The following is a 6,268-nucleotide window of genomic DNA, read 5'->3' on the forward strand; positions in this document are numbered from 1 at the left end:
TTAAGCCATTTTTATGTCGCATAGGAGTTTCGGTGGTTGATCTTTTTTCCCACGCTGTCTTATTTTTACATCCACCAACGTTTCCGCCATTTTGGGTTCATGTCTTGTTGTTTTCCATAGCTATGATGCTGGGGTACCGTGAGGCCTCCGATTCCGGGAATGCTTATGATTTTTTTGGTTTTTTTTTTTTTTTTTCAATCCGACCGACCGACCGACCCAATATCAGGAAAGGCATTCGACAGTAAACGAAAAAAAAAAAAAATGGGGATGGCCTAAAAGCCAGTCCTACATTTTTCTGTGACTGATTTTCATTTTGTTAAACCCAATTTAATTAAACATGTCTTGTTTGTGTGAATGGGGTATTATAGGTCTACTAACAAATTGCTTATTGGCGTAATTATTTGCTCACATTGCTATCGTAAGACAGGCCACCGGTGTTGTTATCCTTCGCTGCAAAACAATTATACGGAAGTGACATCAAAAGTAGCGTCAGTAGGATCGAAGACATTTTGACGAGAATAGAGGTTACTTTTTCTGTCTGATATTCTGTGGCAAAAAAAAAGGACAAAATTGAAGTAAGATCCAAATAGACTTTTCGCATCATCTCATTTGCAATGGTTGCAATAATTTCAATTTCCCCAAGTTTTTTTCCCCTGTGAAAGTATAGATAAAGGGTTGTTATACAGAAATATCTTTTGCAACTTTCATTTCATGTCATTCCGCAATTCAATTATAAGATATTTGTTTCCCAGGGGAAATAAATAGATTTATGCTGAGTGTGACATGATCAGTTAGTTATTTCCCATGTTGCAATTTAGGCATTCCTGTCATCCGGGAATTTCGTACGTCCGTACCAACGGTAGTCCGTAGTCCGTAGTCGGTGTATCTTAAAATCCCCATTCTCGCTCTCTAACAATGAAAGCTAAAGAGTACGATGTTTTCGACAAGAAGTCTTTTTCATTTTATAGATTAGATAGACCACAAAAGTTTACTTTCAGTAAACCGATCACCACTTCAGGTATAATTCACATTGATCGAAGGTTAAAAGGGAAACCAAAGCTCCTAAAACACAAATTGAACAATGTGAACTTGTGCAACATCAATGCACGTGCGGTGCGTGTGTTTGGTTAGGTGTCGCATACGTGCAGTAGGAAACGGACACCACTTCTGTCTGACGGAGCTCTTAATCTGGGGCAGCAACGCGCATGCACCGTCTATTTTAAGTTTTTTTTTTTTTTTCAAGAAGTTTGATTCTCACAAGAGCACTAGTTGAACCCTTACGTATTAAATCATGATTCTCTACACTAGGAAAAACGATAAACAGCGGTTTCGGTAATTATACGGGTATATAAGAACTATCCCTTTGATGATTTCTCTAAATCCTTTTTGGCTTCGCTTACGTTGCACAAACATATCGATACCTTGCTTCTGAAGCACTGAAACGACACTAAAGCAACGCTGTTTCAGTCGAGAAAGAGACGATCTTTTAATTAACTGACGTGTGATAGAGCTGCTTAGGAGCACTCAGTCAAAGACAAGAAATACAAAACGTCATACCTGAGACTACCTTGGATTTTTTTTGTTCTCTTAATTTGCGTACCCTCTTAATATAACAATTCCTAGCGTTAAAATAGATTAGTATGACTGAAGTCCTATGGACTTCGATCAAGAAACATTCCTTGAGTATTAATCGAGTTCACGCCCTTGAGACCAAAGTTCCACTGCCGACAAACAACTCATAAAAGTCAGTTAGGTTCAGTGAGTCTCATAGCATAAACTGAAATAAATCAGTATGAAGGAACCAGTATGGACTTTGGACAAGAAAAATTCATAACAAGTTCACACCCTTGACACGAAAGTAGATGTACCATGAAAAACAAAGGGAAAAACCAAACTTCAACCCTTCAACTAATATCTGTACATTAAACTATTGAAGGGTAATTAAGGATGTCTTCAAGGCCTTGGTTGTTGCCATGGCAACTGTATGGCACTGCATTAAGATCCTTTAAAACTCAGTTTTCAATAAATGTCTCTAAAACCAATTTGATTACAGCGCAATTTTTTTTTCAAATTCATTAGCGTAATAAGTAATATATGGAAAAAATATCTGGTACAATTTAAGTTACTTATTGAAAAGATGTAAGAAAAATATTAAGATAAGAGTTCCACCGGATAATTTTCTTTGAAATTTCTTTTGAGAATGCGAAATGACGAATCTTGATTGTATATAAAAAGTCAGGGAACGTCACCTACTTTCCAGTTCTCGCGATTTTAGCTAAGAGGAAAGGAAAGGAACTTTATTTCACTGCCTAGTCGTTCAAGGGCTGGAGCACTAATTCAAGACACTGTAAACTGAAATTGACAATAAACGCAAATCAAGTCAAATGTTGGTTTTTTAGGCAAGGGGAAAAACCTCTCGATGCAGACTAGTGAACCAACAAACTCAACCCACATATGACGTCGAGGCTAGGAGTCGAACCCGGGTCTCATTGGTGGGAGACAAGTGCTCTCACCACCGCACCATTCCTGCACTCCACATAGCGAGCCTTTTTTTCCCGCGGGTAATTTACTTGCGTGTTTCTTGGAATCCATTCCCCGCTCGGTCAGAAAACGCTTTGAAGTGGATAACTGACTATGGTTTGTCCAAATCAGGATCTCGAATAGGTTTGCAGTGCGGGTCATGATAGATAAAAGAGAGAAGTCATCCTCCAACTTATCACGATAATTTAAGCAATTGTCTCTTATAACTAAAAAACGTATATGTCATCCCGGAAGCGCGGGTGATGTTAAAGTGAAGAGCAAGGGGACACTTCGTGACGCTCACGGCATGCTGCAATCGTCGTGCATCAAATTATGTGCATTTCTAGACATATCTTAAAGTTTTTCGTTATTGAATATCGGTTTTCCATGCCGCAGTCTGAATTCCGGATTTTCAATTGCTCTTCATTATTAAAAAGTGCCTTAAATCATTTCTGGACTGGGAGGAGGGAAAATGCAAACTATGGGTGTGTTAGTGGTCAACTTTGAATCAACTCAATATTTCTGTTTTTAACCGATAGCGCAGAGAAATTCCTGGTGCGTTTGCTAACAAAAGAACTGAAAATCTGACAAATTAATAACCGAAACATTCAGCTGAGAATGGAATTTTTGGGTTGCCAAGTTTATTAACATTTCGTGTTCAGCTGCATGTAGTGTTAAACAAGCTCCGCATTAATCGCTTTGCCAGTCAACTCACTACCTGCCAGTTTTTGATTCCTTCAATTTTATCCTCGTGCAACAAATATAATGGAGGTCAAAAGTCGATTTTACTACACCAAGAGAGGATGAGGTAAGAAAATATATCCACCTTATATGGTATCTTTCAATGATAATTTTCAAGCGATCTACTTTTAGCGTGTGGCAAGAGATTATGAAGGTAAGAGAAGTAATCCCTCATACTGGCCCTATTCCCATCGTAATCCCTCTTAGGTTATTTTTAGATGTAAATTTTCCCGCGGATAATGTTACCGCGCGTGTTACGTGGAAGTTTCGTGGAGGAGGGAAAGTGCAGCAAATTCTGTACGATGCCATTCTCCGTTTTCAAAATTGAGTTTCATGGCCTGATAAAATTCATTGTCTGCAAGATACAGGTTTCAAACATACATCCTTGGAATTGCTTAACTGTCTAGTTTACAGTGATACCAATTTGAAGAATTTCCAATCTATCAAACCGTGTTTTCATGTTTGGTACTGTTGTAGAGCTCTATCCGTCTGCTGTATCACCATATAAGAATTAAGTCATCATATTTTAATCCCGCAAAGGAAACCGAGAATGCATTTATTAAAGTCAGAGAGATCGTACTTATCGACTATAGTCTTCCATTTGCCATTCTGTACAAACTCCTGTCGGTTACGTAACTCGTTCCTTCCAAGATACAGGTTTCAAAACATAAGTCATTGAAATCGCTGAAATCGCTTAACTCTGTAGTCAACAAGTGTCGTTCGTCCACAAAATATATATACGCGTTTGTCTCCACATCGTCCGCCATTTTTGTTTGATGGTAAATCGCGAACGACGCGAATCATTGCGTGGAAATTCGCGCAGCTGTCAACATTGGTAAAAATGGGGACATATGATTGGCTATCAGTTAACCCTCGTGGGAATACCGGATCTCGCAGGAGATCTAAAAATAACTTAAGAGGGATTACGATGGGAATAGGGCCAGTATGAGGGATTACTTCTCTTACCTTCATAATCTCTTGCGTGTGATCATTTTGAGCGGCTATTTTTCGAAAAAAAACCCATCTGATTTGTCAGTTCTAATGACGTGGTGAAACTTAGAGGCTGGTTTTCACTAGCGACGGAGTCGGGTTTTAAGCTCGACGGAATCAAAGTCAGAAGAATCAGAACGTTTCCATTTTCTTCCGACACCCGGGTTATGACTCGGTCGCTTATGCTCCAGTGAAAACTAGATTGTTGGAGTCGGAAGCAAAAGTGGAAGAACCAACCAATCACAATGACTGGAATCGAGCATCGTGATTGGTTTATTCTTCCGCTTCTACTTGCAACTCCGAAAATGCAGTTTTCACTGGATCGTAAGCGACGGGGTAATAAGGGGAATCGGTATTCTGCTTCCGACTCCGACAGTTTGATTTTCACTAGATCGTATCGCTCTGCGCTTCTGATTACGACTCCGACTCCGACTCCGTCGCTAGTGAAAACCAGCCTTAAGACTTGGCGGTTTTGCTGTTCTGCATGAAGTGACAAAAATGGCCTTTGTAGTAGATATCACATTTTTTGACGAATCTCCAAACTTTGATTTTGAGAAGAGTGGGAAAAGCTCTCCTGACTACACATTGTGAAAAAAATTAATATGAAGAAAAACATACACAGAAAGTCAAGAGAAGAAGAATCATACTCAGAGGAAACTTTAATTTGTAATCCGGCTTTTTATTCAGCAGAATTTTATTCCAATCAAAAGCAGCCCCAATATACGAAGGTGGCCGTTATCCACGATGATATTAATGTATACTTATTTAACTATGGATTTAAATGATTTATGTCCCTTTAAAGAGCTTTTACCGGACTGAAGCTTTTATGTTGATATCTAAGCTTGAGGTTTAGGAACTTCCTCTACAAAGATCCGGGACACTGACTGCCAACCTGTGTTGGCATCAGCATTTCCATAGCTAGGACAATTGCCGACCCAGAATCCCATGCGCACCTTTCCCTTGTGAATGTTGTTGCAGTGCCCTTCAATATGGCGGACGCGAAAAGGATCTTGAGATTTCACCCTCCCTAAGTACACAACACCATCAATAGGGAGGGGAGCCGAGCATTCAGCACCGTTGAAAGTGAATTACCAGCGTTTACAGCAACCCGTGCAGCTTGCAACTCGAAAACCACCAGTCCAGGCCACATGAAGAGCTGTATCAGAGAACTTCTTGGTGAACACGCAATCCTGTATAATAAAAATCGTCTTATATTAAATGTATGAGCGGCCATAAAAGTAGAGATAATTTCAGCTCCCAGAAATCGGTAATAAATCACTATACTATTTTTTCTATTATCATTTTATTATGATTATTAGTTGCGCTAATATCGTTATGCAAAGCATTTGGAAAAAATGAAATTCCAGAAAAGATAAAAATAAGGGATCACCAAACAAACCCTGAAGTGTGAGTTTTAGCCACAACAAATCCCTCTAAATTTGAAGAACGGTCGGAATCAAAGGTTTTACTTTGAATAGTTTTCCTTCTCTCCCTGTGGCAAATACTCAATTGTTTGATCTATCCAAAATTATTTATTCAAATGAAGAAATTTAATTCTCCTAAGCAGATTAACACATCTGTTTACTTCACGAGAAATGTCCTCTTCCAGGAAATGACGTGCACATGTGTTTTGCACATTAAAACTGAACTTTCTTGAGCGACTGTTTACCAACGATATAGACTTGTCTTCCCTGCTATCAAAAAAGCAATTTGATTCTAAGCATAATTAGGTCATAATCTTTGCCATCGTTCACGTTCCATGCGCATTCCATCCAGTTCTTAATGACGTTTGATCTGGACTGAAAGTCCCGAGAACCAAAAAATTTTCATCGACTATCTCAATAGCATTAATCCTACCATAAAATTCACCAGCTCACACTCTCCGACCAATGTTCCTTTCCTTAACGTTAACGTCTCACTTACAAGGAAACATAAATATAGACCTATACACGAAACCTACGGACAATCACCAACATTTACTGTATTCTTCTTGTCATCCTCTGCACACAAAAAAGCC

General features: G+C 39.0%; 1 pseudogene; it reads right to left on the bottom strand.

Moving 5' to 3' along the window:
• Window positions 1–5,087: 5,087 nt before the first annotated feature.
• Window positions 5,088–6,268, bottom strand: part of LOC137971878 (collagen triple helix repeat-containing protein 1-like) — a 2,708-nt pseudogene continuing 1,527 nt past the window's right edge.

The sequence above is a fragment of the Montipora foliosa genome, chromosome 9 (assembly GCF_036669935.1).
Source record: "Montipora foliosa isolate CH-2021 chromosome 9, ASM3666993v2, whole genome shotgun sequence".
In the NCBI taxonomy this organism is placed as follows: Eukaryota; Metazoa; Cnidaria; class Anthozoa; order Scleractinia; family Acroporidae; genus Montipora; species Montipora foliosa.